We start from the raw sequence: 15,852 nt of genomic DNA, 5'->3' as shown, positions 1-15,852 counted from the left end.
CCTTAAAATACAAATCGTAGAAGTTTTTCTGAATGTCTAATGTTTACTAAGAAAACATCTAAAAATTTAGAATTGTCATTGTGAAAATTTCGCTGCAACAATTCGAAAAAGTAGAGTTTTCGGACAAAACCCAGCGAAATCTCTAAAGTTTCGAGACAACCATTGACTTCTACATGAACTCGGCAGGTTTAATCTGGCAAATTGTTGAATTCAGATTTTTTTTTAAAAGATAAAAAAAAAAAATTATATATAGTAAATGAGCCCCTTAATGATGTGGAAATTACAAATCTGTGTCCTGGCTTCAAATAAATTTGTGAAGATATTCTGTTAAAAAAATGCAAAGCCACTGTCAATTTTTTTTTAATGCTGTTGGTATATGTTCTATCCATTCTCCTGTAGGCTTTTAGTAGTGCCATTAAATTACCATTCCTTTAGTAATGTATGGTGGACAAGTTGCTTTGCATTACACATAGATATCCATGTCACCTTTTTAATGTGGTAATGAATAAAAAATGTGTTGGACTATAAGGCGCATTTTTTAAATAAAGTACAATTGAATCCGAATACAATTTTTTTTAACTTTTTCTAAGATTTCATTTTTTTGCGACTTTTTCGCTAATTTGCACGACTTTACAAACGATCGTAAATGGTGGGAAAACCTTTCTGACTTTGATCCTTCTTTGCATGGTTTTGGAAGCCTTCCATAAGACTCAATGGCACTCTGCAGCTCCAACCTGGCCCAAGGAAAGTCACGATACCGAAGCTTAAATGAATTGATTTTGAAAACCTTTTGTATTTGGATTCATTCGTACTTTAATGAATGTGCCCCTTAGTCTCATTATTTAAACCACTGCCTAGTCGCTATGGTAAATTAAACCATGGCAACCAGGTAGTTGCTGAACAAAAATCTAAATAATTAAAAAATAAACACCAACTGCAAGTTTTCTCACAATATTATCATCTATGTTACAAAACCTGGATTTCTTAAGCCCTAATACCTATTGACCCTCCTTTTATCCACCTTCTTTTTCACCCTTTTTTGGTACACCATTTATTTTTGCTTAGTGAAAATGGTTGTAACTGAGACCTATACAGTCATAGCTGAAATGTTATAAATAAACATAACATATATATAATACTGGTATGGGACCTGTTATGCAGAATGCATGGGACTTGGAACCTTTCCATTATTTGTATCTCCATATTTGAAATCTGCTAAAAATCATTAAAATAAAAACAACAAACTTGTTATTTAAATGAATAGGAGATGGCCTTCCTGTATCCAGCGCAGCGAAAGGGTTTCCAGATAATGTATCCCATACCTGTAAAGTGTCTGGCTTTTAATATTTTCAGTATTTCAGCATGAGTCAATGCCAAATTAATAATCGGTATGTTGTACAGATAGTTAGAAGTCGAGCATTCTGTAGCATGTTTATGTGTTTGTGCTTGTTAACAATCAGCCAAGCAGTAAGTGAATTTTATATACAGTATAGCTTATATTAGGGGCATGAGATTGCAATGTCACAGTACATCAAGGGTTTCCCAGTTAGATTTGGATAATCTACCCTTCAAAGTTTCATGCCCGCAAAAAAAAACATTTTTAGATAACCCCTTTCACAGGACATACAAGCAATTTACTTTTTAGATATATTTATTTCATTTGCCTGTGCTCTGAGGAAGTGGCCACGATACATGCAAGTGTAGGTTCCATCAGAATCCATGCTGTAAGATGTTTTTTATTTAAGGTAAGTTAAAGTTATATTTTATTTATACAGCAGGTGTTCTTTGACTTTGTTATGTACGCAACATGGGGGTGTGTGCAAAAAGTATAGTTGTTTTGCTAATGTAAGTGCTTTCTGTTTTTGTTTCTTCTTCTAAAGTTTTGTCTTTGTCAGCTTTCTGTAACTTGCTTACCTGCTAATATAATCAGAAAGTATGTTGGTGTTTGTGCAACTACCTGGTTTCAGAATAATTACCTTGCTGCAGGCTTATTAGTAATTAGTTAAGATGTGCATTGCATAGCTGCATAAAAATCAGTGCTTTAAGCAGTCTGAATCAGTTCTAAAGTATAGGTTATTATAATTATTTTCTTCTAAATTGATGGGAGGTTATTTAGTAATAGATCAAATGTTGGCTCTTTATCAAAATGAAAATTTGATGAATGGTATATGTATTTCACTTTCTGCTGAATGTATTTCTCTTTGGTCTGTGAGTTTAGGTGATTGACAGCAACCAAAGAAGAAAGTGAGTATGTATCATACCTGAGGAGGCATGGATCTTTACTGAAATATTGCTTTGGCCACTTATAGTAATCCAATTCATAAAGTACAGTGTTTTAGCATAACCAAAGGGTTTTCCTTCTTTTAAGAATTGTGTAGTATTGATTGATCAAAATACTTTTTAAAGGGGACCTGTCATCTATTAACACATCCATACCCATTATAAATGCATTTAAAAATCCCAGCTGTCAATCAAACATTGCCTGCCATGCCTCTAGGCCTATGACAATAACTTTCCATTCAGCACTTGCTTGATGTCATTGCACTCCTGACTTTTCCCCTCCCTCTTCACCATCTAATTGTGTAGCCAGTGCATGGGACTCCCCTGCTATCACATAAACAAATTTGGTTAGGTCCTCCATTTTATCACATAAACAAGATTTTGACATCATGCAAAGGTTGCCTTACTAAGGGGCACATTTACTAATCCATGAGCATCCGAAAAGCGTCCGAATGCGTTTTTTTTTGTAATGATCGGTATTTTGCGATTTTTTTGTAAATTGTCGCGACTTTTTCATAGCCGTTACAACTTGCGCAAATTGTCGCAACTTTTTCGTAGCCGTCGCGCCGAGTACGAAAGTTTCGGATTCATTCAAGCTTCAGTATCATGACTTTCCTTGGGGCAAGTTGGAGCTGCAGAGTGCCATTGAGTCCTATGGGAGGCTTCCAAAATCATGCAAAGTCTGAAAGGTTTGGCCGCCGTTTACGAGCGCTCAATACGAAAAAGTCGCGACAATATACGAGCAAATCGTAATGGCTACGAAAAAGTTGCGACAATATATGAGCAAATCGTAACGGCTATGAAAAAGTCGCGACAATTTACGAAAAAGTCGTAACAGCGATGAAAAAGTCGCAAAATGTTCGTTTCCAATCCGAATTTTTCCCATTCGGATTTGTGGATTAGTAAATGTGCCCCTAAGTGTCCACAAAATTATATAATTAAGATGATATATCTCATAAATGAAATAGAAAGCATTTACTAACCAGAAAAAACTATATTACGCAATTGGTTAACTATTACTGACAAAATATTGTAAGCACTTTTGCCCTTCAATGAAAAGTTTGGACCAGAATAGAAAGTAACTGTATGCTGTCCAGTGATCCTGCTATAAAGCCTGTGTTTTTAGTAGGGACACTGGGCCCTACCAGTGATGAGTGATTTCTTTCCCCAGTCATGGCTTTGCAGCGAAATTCCACATTTCGCCATCGTCAACAAATTTTTCCAAACTTACTCAAATTTTTCGGCAAAATGGGACAGATCTACTAGAAATCTGCTGTGGTTAAAATGAGCAAACCAGCATTATTGCAATTGGAGTGAAATTATACATGTTTTTCACTCAGTATACTACACTCATGGCCTCCATTGTTAGAGGATCTCCTATCCGCTATGCTACAACTGCCTTTTCAACAGGAAAAAAAGCAAAATTTTTAATTTGCCTCTAGTGGACTGGTAATAGAAATTACTAATACTCTAGAAGGTGATTTATCAACATTTGAATTGAATTTCTTTTTGAACTTTTTTGGCCTTAAACTTTTAATTCAAATTATGGTTTCCAAAACTCAAATTTAAAAAAATAAATAAATAAAAATGTAACATGTTGACATCTAAAAGCCTTTGAAATGATGAAGTCAATGGGAGTTGTCCTAGGCCAGATTTAAAAGTTTTTTTTCTATTCAAGTTATTATTGAATTTTTAGACCCATTGAAAATGATAAGTAGAATGCAAATCTGATTTGATTGCTTTTTTTTTTTTTATATTTTAATACATAAGCAAACATTAAAAGTTTGGTAAAATTTAGGATTCATTTAAATTAAAAAAGAAAAAACTCTAAAATTCACACAAAATTCACACCTTCAAGTACTGACTGAATAGTGAACTAAATAAGTTAACTCCAAAAATATTAGAAACACTTTAGTTTATAGTTTTTTTTATAGAAAAAATAGAACAATGTACAGATATACTGTATGAATTCAGGTGTCTCTACAGAGTACTAAGAGGCAGCAGGATTAGTTGCAGTAGGCCACATGACAACAGATTTGAGAAACTGAACACTGAAAGTACGAATGTGGCTACTAGCAGTAGGCAATGACAACAATAGACATTTGAGGCACTCATTTAAGAGACAGTTATTGATATAAATGCAGGTGTCTCCTCAGTTTTGCAAACTGCTAAGTAGAGAGCAGGATTCAGCTTGATTGACAACTATGCCCCACTGAGATAAAAATTGCATGTTATTATTTTTACATAGTTACATGTGGACTAGTGCAAAATTATGCACTTTGGTAGAAATAATATAAATGCAAGCTATCTACTAAATGGTAGTTTGTTGGGGGTATCCTTAATGGAGAAGGATCTGGTTTTTTTTGTAGATAACAAGTTTTCTCATTCCAGGCAGTGTCATTTTGTGGCTACTAAAGCAAATAAAGTGCTGTCTTGTATAAAAAGGGCATTGACTCAGGCAGTTTTGGGCTCCAGTCCTTTAAAAGGATATTAGTGAGCTGGAGAGAGTGCAGGGACGTGCAACTAAACTGGTTAAGGGGATGGAAGATTTAAACTATGAGGTTAGACTGTCGAGGTTGGGGTTGTTTTCTCTGGAAAAGAGGCGCCTGCGAGGGGACATGATTACTCTGTACAAATACATTAGAGGGGATTATAGGCAGATGGGGGATGTTCTTTTTTCCCATAAAAGCGTTCAGCGCACCAGAGGCCACCCCTTTAGATTAGAGGAACGGAGTTTCCATTTGAAGCAGCGTAGGGGGTTTTTCACAGTGAGGGCAGTGAGGTTGGGGAATGCCCTTCCTAGTGATGTGGTAATGGCAGATTCTGTTAATGCCTTTAAGAGGGGGCTGGATGAGTTCTTCAACAAGCAAGGCTATTGTGATACTAATATCTACAGTTAGTATAAATGTTTGCATATATAATTTATGTATGTGAGTGTATAGATTGGTAAGTATAGGTTGTGTGTGCTGGGTTTACTTGGAAGTTGAACTTGATGGACTCTGGTCTTTTATCAATCCTAGGTAACTATGTAACTTATGCTTGGTTTGCCAGACAGCTTTTACAGATGGCAGCCAGATGGCCAATGACAGAAGTGGCCCCGCCAAAAAAAAAAAAAAAAAGTCAATTATAGCAGTAGCAAAAGCAAAGCTATTAGCCAGAGGGGAGTAGGGATGTAGCGAACCTAAAAAAAAAAGTTTGCGAATGCGTTTGCGAACTTACGCCAAAAAGCGCGAATATTCGCGAACTTTGCAAACCCCATAAACTTCAATGGGAAGGCGAACTTTAAAACCTAGAAAAGCCATTTCTGGCCAGAAAATTGATTTTAAATTTGTTTAAAGGGTGCCACGACCTGGACAGTGGCATGCAGGAGGGGGATCAAGGGCAAAAATTTCTCTGAAAAATACTTTGTTGAAAAAGCGTTGCGTAAAAACGGGCAGACCTAGTAGAAATACGCGGCGTTTTTGCTATTTTGCGCTATTGGCACCATGGAAACGGGATTTGCTTATACCAGTACTAGGCTGAAAAACGCCATGTGTGGTTGTGCGGCGTTTTTTTAGGCCGAAAAAAAATGCAGAGAAAAAACGCAGCGAAAAAAAACGCGGCGAAACCAAATTGCGAACATACGCAGAAAGTTCGCAAACTTGCGCGTTCGCGAGCACCCGATGTTCGCGCGAATTAGTTCGCTGGCGAACAGTTCGCTACATCTCTAGAGGGGAGTAGGGATAACTAGCAAGCAGGAATCTATGAGAGGAGAGTATGGATTTGCTGTGAAAATCGCCATTTTCAAATGTTTTCATGAAACTGCCACAAGAATTTGCAGCAACAAAAATTTACATAGTGAGGAAAAAGTTGTGGTTGTGTAAAAAAAAACAAAACAGTCAATGATCCAACAAGAGGGGGTGGAGAGGAAGCATGACTGACCATTGCACTGCCACTTTAGTGCCCCTCCCATGTCATCCTGTGATGTGATTGAGAGCCTTTACCTTCTGCCCTTTCACCTAAACTTTTCTGTATTTGTGACAATGACAAACATTGTGAGATATAAATGAAAAGGGAGCCATGTTGCAAATAAAATTGAGGAGAGAGAGAGACTGAAATGTCAGGAGTAAAATCAGTAAAAAATGTTTACAAGGTAAATTCTACAACACTAAAAAGTACTAAAACGTACTGAGTGAGTGAACTACTATGTACACTGTATTTCATCTGAAGTTGCTATTCTTTTATGGTAAATGAGTTGACACTTCCTGTTTAAACAGATACAACTTTCTTGTCATTTGTACAACATAATACCAAAAATTTTCTACTAAATTCATTACAAAACCTAATATTGTCCAGGACAGTTCAGTTCCAGGAACACCTTACCTTATTTTAATGAGTGCTGTTCTGGTCTACAGAAATATTTACCAGAAGAATACTTACATTTATTAGCAGTCTAGACACAGACTGACAAGGACATAATAAAATCAATGATCATACTTACAATCAAACATTGTACAAGATAAACTCAACATGGCTTTTATTTATATGTAAATGTGCTGGGAAACCCCAGTAGCTAATTTAAAATGAATTGTTTTAAAACCCAGGTTTCAATCAAACACTTTCAGTTTGTAAACAGCACAAAATATTTGTTGATACAATTAATCAGTATAGGGTTTCCTGTTGTCATAGTATCGTTTCATTTCTGAGAATGCAGGCTTTATAAAATAATCCAAATCGTCAGATAAAAGTACTGTTACAAGTCAAATGGAATGTTATTGTGACCTCAGTCCAAGTGTATATCTGTATTAGTGCTAATTGCAGTACTGTGCATTTTTGCATTCAAGATGAATTTTTAACCAATGGGTAATTTATATTATAATAAGGGCATACTTATCAAAAATGGAGTTGGGTTTTATCTCAATTTGAGAAAAAACAGAGCAGAAAATGTGAACATGCAAATAAACACAAGTATTTTCTGAAACCTTGAATAGTAGGGATTTATGAAAAAAATATAAAAAGTCGGCAAATTTTAGAGGCCTATTTATGAACATTTGTATACATTTGTATGTGTAATTTTTGGATTTTTCCTCTTCAAAAAAATTCCAATATTTTTAAAAATGCAAATGTTACCTTATTTTTTATAGAAAAAAATGTAAATACCTTGAATTTGTAATTTTTCCATAATTTTTTTGGTTGCAAATCTCGAAAAAAATTGAAAAACTTGAAAAATTCAAATGTACTAAATAGTTTAAATTTTGCCAAAGACAGCTCCAATCAACTTCTACATGACCTTGCAATAAATAAATATTGAACATTTTAATTTGTTAAAACTAGTGATGAGCAAATCTGTCCCGTGTCGCTGGAAAATTCGCATATCTTTCAAAAGATTCGCGAAACGGCGAACAATAATTTTGATGAGAGAGACGATTCTTTTTGGCGTGAGACAATTCTTTTAATGCTCCCGACAAATCTTTTGATGCGGGCCACAATTTTTGGACGTGCGGCGAATTTTTCCACAGTGAGTTTTGCTGCCCATTTCACAAAAAAACACCCACCAATGGCAAAATGTGGAAATTTGCTGTGAATTTATGCCTGGTGAATTTTTTCGCCCATCACTAGTTAAAACCATAATTCAAATTCATGATTATTAGCACAAGAAAATGAAAAAAAATGAACATTGATAAATAACCACCTTAATATCTTAAAGTCTGCCTGTAAGAATTGTGTGGTCACAGCCTCATTGCACCCCACCTAATGAATTCAAATTTAGTGTTTTTTAATAAAAAGAATTAATATGAAAGTTTTTCACATTTGGGTTTTTATGTTATTTTTTTGATAGAGACCTACAATGTTTAGGGGCTTAGTTACCCTTGCAGACCAGAAAAACAACCTTTGCAATAAATAAAAAATACATTTATACAGTTAAAAAGTGCCTCATGTTAAGACACACAGGAGGAAATTGGCCCCTGCTCCAGATATGTCTATTGCAAAAAAAAATAAAAAATCTATAAAGCAATTAAAAGGCTGGTTGTCTGAAACATTAACCCTGACTGCTGACGGATTACTTCATATAGGTAGGAATAATTAACTTTTTTTTTGAAACCCAAAACATTAGGCCAGAATTAAGTGGTGCAATAATACATGTTAATGGCTTTGTCATTATTAATAATTAATAATACCAGTGGTATTATTATTATTAAACATGTTAATGGCATTATCATTAATAGTTAATAACACCAGTGGTTTATTATTATTATTATTATTATTATTATTATTATTATTATTCCAAGCAGCTGGCTTAATTCTTATTGATCTGGCATTGCAGAGAACAGTTCTGACTTTTTTTTAATTCCCAGGGATTTTAGGATGGAATTATTGATGGTTCTATGACAATACAAATCCAGGAGAGTAAGGACACATGTTGCCAGCACTGAAGGACTGTGCCAGATATCACTCATAGGAGACATGTGAAAATTCTTTGACTTACACTTGTGTAGATACTTTGTAGTGTAAATTCCCAGATTGTGAGCAGTAAAGCTGCATGGCTGTGCAGATGTTTCACATCTTAAATCCATGGAAATGGTTTTCATCCCATAGGGATGTTTAATAGATCTAAATATAGCATCTGCAGTTGGGGACCAATGGATTTACTGGCATGTTAAGTCAAAATGGAATTTGTAGGTAAGTGGTATACTTGGGTTGTTGGCTGATGGTTTTCTAATTACCTTTAATTCCTTGCTTGTAGTGGTCCTCTTGCTGTAGTGACTATACGGCAGTTTCAGGGGTCTGAAATATCAATCCGGTGTGCATCTTTGTGTGGAAAAGCAATCCATTGGTTCTTAGGGGCTTGATGCATAACTTGTGTATAGTAGAATATGAATCCTATTATTTAGTTGTTGTAGTTATTTCAGAATTAAGATTTATTGTCCTTTTTGCAATGGGAGAATCAGGAACAAATAAAAGGTAAGGCAGCCATCTTGAGTGCACTCATAAAGTTAAAAATTGATGGCTTACGTTATTAAATAATTTTCATTGGAAAGGGATAATGTCCCTTCTAAAGTGGCAGAATTTAGTATTTAGAGTTTGCTGCTGACCTAAAAACCATGGGACCCACAGGTTGGGTGGGTTAGAGCTGAAATTTGGATGACCATGTTTGTTCGGCTTGGGTGTGGATTGGACTGGGCAATTTTCAATCTCATACTACTTATCTTGCCTTGGCTAGCAGGAGTTATTTGATAGCAATTTTTAAAGGAGATTGCTTGCCATGTATTACTAAAATAATGTAATCTAAGAAACTCCCTGTCACTTGTTGCTACCTGCTCATCAGTAGATAGAACTTCTGTTTCCCAGTAGCCCTGTCCACTGACATCAGTAGACTCCTCCTTTGCTTCCATAGAATCCCTCTATTTAAACCGAAGGCACGCTCCAAAGCAGTGTATAGAGCATAAAGACACATTATGGGTTAAGTATGTGTCCTATAATGGCAAAGTTTTGTAGGTTAGGGTTTGGTGCGGTTTAAGGTTTTGCGGGTTAAAGTAACTGGGTAAATTGAATAGACTGTGCAAAATTAAATCCATTTCCAATATAGTTAGTTAGGCAAAAATGTGATCTATAAAAGCTGTAGTGGGTAGATGTTTAACATAGCAGCCAGACCATCAGCTCTCTAACCTCTTAGTCAGTGACTAAGGGGGGCTTTGTATTTTACCCAGTTTCACTTTTACACTCAACTGCTTTTTTACGGCTCTGCGGGATGCAGGTTGAGTTTTTCCTGAACTCCACATCACTGGCAGAAATGTCTTGACACAGTGGGGAAATACAAAGTGCAGCCATAACAGCATTGTATATGCTGGTCTGGCTAGCAAAGCAGTTACAAATATGTGTATGAGTGTTTGTATTTAGGCTAAAATAGAAAAAAAAATGTTAACAGTAGATGTAATGAAAGAAGAAATAAAAAGGAAACCAGGGGAAGCAGAAGAATTGGGTCACTTTTTTTTTATACATATTTTACTTCTAAGAAACCTATTGCCTTGTTCTCAGTGCACCACAAGGAGATACTCTAAGTTAGATTGCTGCATTACTAGTGTTTCTTTTCTCTTTCTTGCCTTTACTTAAGCATCATAAATGGATTTGGTGCCAGAGACCTGCTGAGAAGAAATTAGATAACAGAGATAATAGAAGCCAAGCAGTAACAGAAAATGTTCCCTCTGGACTTCAGTAACATCCACTACGTGTGTCTCACACTTCTCAATGCTCTGTCTCTCTGCCAGTGACTGTGTTTTTATCTAGGCATCCTCAAGCACATCATACATGCTGTACAGTTTTCTAACTTATCTGATTCCTGATCATACTGCTCATTGCCCAATGGTATAGATTCTTGCTAATTACTGCACTGGTCTCTTGTCTCAATGCTGGATTTCCTATGCTATTTCTTTCTTTGCAACCAGAATGCTAAAAATAGCCATTCTTAAAGTGTAGCACATCAATTATTGAAATATCATTGCAGCTCTTTTTGTAGTATTAGCTTCAGAAACTATTCCTTAGATATAATAATATAAATTAAACACACTTAAAAATAGGTTTTACAACATTATTTATTTATTTGTTTAATATCCTAATGTAGGTATAGTTTTCTGTCCCATTGTCTCACATATTTCCCTAGTATTTATTTTGGCAAACATTTCTATTACTATCATTGTTGACCAAGGATATATTTATGTAAATATGTATATTTATTCTTATATACACATATACATGAATATTCCTGGTTATAAAGGTTCTTTAATAAAAGAGATAGTTCAATCAAAAATATACATTTATTAACAAGCTATTGACACATATGTACAGAAGTTACAAATATACAAAATACAAAACAAGACTAAATCTAAATACAGTATATAACTGCTATTTAGAAAGATAATTATAAAGGTGGATTTGTTACATATAATCCCACTGCCTCCCTTATACTCATCCTTCCATTGAGTCAGGCATCTGTGTCCTCACTTCAGGAACTCCAGGAACACACTACTAAAACTTAACCCATGCTATTAACCTAGAGATTGGTCATAGTTGATGTGGCAAGTTCTGATTGGTCAATGACCATTAAGTTAACTTTAGGGAGTTGGCCATAGATTCCTGAGGCAGGTTGGACAAATGGAAGTTGGGAATTGCAGTTGGAGACAAAGGGAATTGAATTTCCAACCACACTTGGTCAAAGGGGAGGAGACTTAGCAACTGTGTGCTAGATAGGATGTGTTTGAAGCTGGCATCTGTTGTAACCTAATTATATCTAATATGTTAATTACTCAACATCCTTAAATACACAAGTTACAATATATATATATATATATATATATATATATAAAATACACGCACATTCTATTTAATAGAAATATGACGCAAGCAAGTCTCCCTGGGTTAACAATCATCCTGTTACAGCTTTCTACCAATAACTTAATTCAATTTTGAAATACCTGTATATGCTTCAATTCCTTTGATTGACACATGTAATGTATGTCAATTAAGAATACTGTATTTAGCCAGGGTTATTAATGATATACTGTATACTTATTGTTTATATCTCTTAAAAAAGATTGTGTGTTAAATATAATCTCTGTATATATGTAAATATATTTTTTTTATATCTGATTTTTGTATATTTTATTTAAAATTACCCATTCAAAAAATTGTTCTAATTTTGGAGTAAATAATAGGTATTTAACCCCAAAATTAGAACAATTTTTTGAATGGGTAATTTTAAATTAAATTATCTATTTCTAAAAATCTTAAAAACCAATAAAGAAAATCAATGTAGCAAAACTTGAAGCAGAATTTTATCTCCAATTTAGAAATTACCCCCGGTGACCTTTACTATTATTATATCATCTCCCAACATGCTTTCTGTTCAACATTTATCCAAAAGAGATTATTATATATATTTTTAAGACTAACGTGATTTCTCTTCTGATTTCTCTTCTAACATTTCAAATAATTGAAGAAACCCTTTCGTTAAGCTGGCGTCAGCAATATGGGCTGGGCTGCCTTAGAATGGTTTATAGTATTGGGTGAAACACAAGGACAAAATGAAAGAGTGAGCAATGGACCAATATCCTAAGTATGCTCGGAGCCCCTTGCATATAATGTTATAGTAGTCTAAACATACTTTACATACTGAACTCTATTTCCTGTTTTTACCTATACGATACAGCTACATTTTTTTGTAAAAGCTTATGCTACTTGTAGAATACAAAACAATAGTGGCACTGATATGTAAAGTTTGATTATTAGACAAATGTAAAGGAGATTACAGAAAGATTACAGTTAGATTAGGTTGTACAGAAAGTAGCCCAATGACCCGTAGTAAAACGTAGGGAAGCAGGGGCATGACAGACACGTTGGACAGACTTAGCCACTCCCAGTTGCAGGTGATTGGTTAGTTCGTAAGGGGTATAAAATGCTGGTAACTGTTCCCGCTTCTCACTCCATTTTAGTCAGCAGAGTAAAACGCCCACCCTCCCTCCCTATAGAGGTGGAGGTAGCGGAGTGTCGTTGGCGGGGTGATTAAGTTGGGGGAAAGCAATGGTTGGGTTAGGAGGGGAGTTTTATAGTTAAGTGGGGCTGGCATGCTTGGAACCTCAGGGGTAAGAAAGTGGATTAGGAGGTGAGTTTTGTTGGGTAGTTGGTTCCGGGCCAGAAGGGAAGCTGGCAGCGCCAGTTGCGCTGCGCAGTTATTGGATTGTTACAGTGTTTGGCTATTTAAAAGTTGATTTGTTTGTTATACAAACATTTGTGTTATGTTTGAGATGTTGTTTCACATTTGTTATTTATGTTATGTTTTAAATTAAAACTTCACTTGTTGTTAATAAATTTTCTGCGGCCATTTTTATCCCAAGAATTGGTGTCTGTGTGTTTATTGGGGATGGTAAGTAAAGAGGTAAAAGGGGGTTGTTGGTTGGGAGAAGGGCGGGTCAAGTTCCAACGTTACTCATGTCAAGTACAGAAAAGAAATATACAGAAAGAAAAATGAAAAGTTATATTGCTTCTTGAACATTTAAAATTAATTTGATTTCCTTTCCCGCGGCCGTGTCAGAAATGGTTGCGTGACTTAAATTTTCTGGTAGTTTTGCAAATCTGTCTGTTTTGCTCGTCACTAACTGATGCTGGTTAGGAAACTGAACTGAAATCCTTTAATATAAAACTGCTATTATTTTTGGATTTTAGGAGAATGATGCTGACTTTTTTAAAGATTTAATAGGGAATCCTGTAGGACCATGCCCCATGTTTTCTTGTCACGTAAGGTTTAGTTAAAAGTACAATTATAATTCCACAACTATATACTAGTTTAGGAGGCAATTGGTATTTTCCCTTGGGTTTTTAGCTTCCTTTTCAGTTTCCTCGAGTTAATGTTTCTAACTCCCAAATATTGCTGTCTTGTCTTGTCATTAATCACTTTGACATTAACAGCTAGTACACCTTTTAGCTAAATTTTGAGCTCAGCTCTGACCACATTGCAATGAATCAAAGTCAGAAAAACCAAAGCACATAGAGTTCTAAATAGTGCTTTTTACCTTCTGTAATATGCAATATTTGCTTATATAATACTGAATAGTTCAGCAGGCAAAATGTACTTACACATAAAATAACCCTACCAAAATAACTAGCATTCACTAAAAAACTTTATTATATTAAAAAAAACTAGTTTGATATTAGCCTAATTAGCATAACGCATACTTTTATTAGGTATATCATTATGAAACACAATTTAATGAATTACAGTAGGTAATGTTGAAGCAGAATTTGTTCTACATATCTATCAATAATATAGTACATATATTAGTAATTATATCTTTTTAAAGCACTCTGAACATTTAAGAGCTTCTTATCAGGGCTGACTGAATAGGCAAATGCAATAATGTAGACATTAGGTACTTCAGCTAAATCCTTAATGCTTGTGGAATAAGCAACTAACTGCTGATCAGTTAAAGAACCCACTGAAGTGCTCAAAAGATTGCACTGGATTTTGATTTCTTGGAACAATAGATCAGTGGGCCCACATGCCCCTATCAATATTATGCTGACATACTCAGCACAAACAACCATTAGACTTTGTTCATTTTAGTTATAGATTCTTTACTAGGCATGATTAGTTTCAGATATATATATTTCCAAAAGGCAATATTCAGTATAATTGCTTCTTAAGTGATCCATAGCAAACCTACAGAGTGTTTTGGTTCAGCTGTTCTACAGAGTGTAGAAAATAGACTACCATCCCCGCCCGCCAAAAGTTATATGACGTTTTGTGTTACACTGTTATCAACTGATAAATGTTCATTGACAATACATAGGGGCATGTTTATCAAAGTGTGAAATTGAAGTTCACCATAGTAGAAATCCACTGCGGTCTATTCTATGGGAGTTTTTGTGGCATATTTACTAATGAGTGAGTTGCAGTTTTCACACTTTGATAATCTGCCCCTAAAAGTTAGATCACCTTATGTGATAAACAGCTGGCACAATCTTCCAAAAAGTCAAATGTAGTTTAAAATTTTCAAATACTATCAGTGTCCCACAATGTTTATTTAGGTATTCATCTGATAAGCACAGTTAAAGGCCATATATGTGACCTAGGGTCTATTGATTGGGCACCTGTCCAAATATCTTCAGTGGGAGTCGATCTAGCATAATTACCTGTTCTGACCCAATAAAAAGGAATAAAAAAAGAGACAGTAAAGATTTTTTTATTAAAGAGGCTGTCACTATAAGCCATCTTAAAATAATTACAGCACCACAGGATTATGGTAATATGTTGTATATTCTTAATTACAAACAGCATAGAAAGAGTAGCTGTATATAACAAGCTAAATGTACAAGAAAGTGTAATAAATATCTAGAAAGCCTCTCTTTTCATAGTGTGCCTAGATTACCTAGTAATCTCCACTTTAGTCCTGACTGCAGTAAATATTTCAAAGCGTTGCCAAGCCATGCAAATGCTGTGTTGTGTTTTAAATGTAAACAGTCCATATCCTCTCATGCTGGGTATGATCGTGAGATGCAAAATGATTTGGATGATTCATTTTTACTGGTCTTACAGTTTTACACAGAGAACTTGCCTCTATGCCTATACTGCTTTCATTCTCTCTCTCTTGTGTAATATCTTACATCCATATAAAATCCATTGATTAAATCCAATATCATCATTATTGTTAAATAGCATTACTTACTCTAAAATCAATGTCTATAAAGCTTATATGATAGTTTTTGTGTCTGTGGTACAGGGAGATGAAATGACTTGGCTCTCAGAATTTAGTGACTTTACCAATATCTAGTAGAGCTAGATAACACAACTGGACTATATTTTGCCACTCATCTGACTGGCTTTGTTAGTTCAACTGAGTAGGGAATTCTCTGGCAATTAAGACCTTTAGGGTAATACAATCGCTAATACGCAGTTACTATGGTACTATTTTGTTGAGGCATGTGCAATTTTTCAATTTACATGTCTGGAATTGTTAATTGTGAAACTGTTGTGGCAAGGATGTAAAAAGCTTCATTGTATGTGGCTACCAATGATCGGCCCATCCTCCTATATATATATAG

General features: G+C 35.0%; 2 long non-coding RNA genes across 2 annotated transcripts in view; both read left to right on the top strand.

The window, feature by feature from the left end:
• The window catches only part of LOC116411058, a 30,169-nt gene extending 19,223 nt beyond the window's left edge, over positions 1-10,946 (top strand). Inside the window, exons 3-4 of the long non-coding RNA XR_004222794.1 lie at positions 2,219-2,244; positions 10,373-10,946. This is a non-coding gene — a long non-coding RNA (uncharacterized LOC116411058). The remainder of the gene's footprint in view (positions 1-2,218; positions 2,245-10,372) is intronic.
• The window catches only part of LOC108647684, a 126,917-nt gene that overhangs the window by 109,341 nt on the left and 1,724 nt on the right, over positions 1-15,852 (top strand). The gene's annotated exons all lie outside the window — the stretch shown is intronic.

Source organism: Xenopus tropicalis, chromosome 5 (assembly GCF_000004195.4).
Source record: "Xenopus tropicalis strain Nigerian chromosome 5, UCB_Xtro_10.0, whole genome shotgun sequence".
Taxonomy (NCBI): domain Eukaryota; kingdom Metazoa; phylum Chordata; class Amphibia; order Anura; family Pipidae; genus Xenopus; species Xenopus tropicalis.
This window is presented reverse-complemented; position numbering and strand designations above follow the sequence as displayed.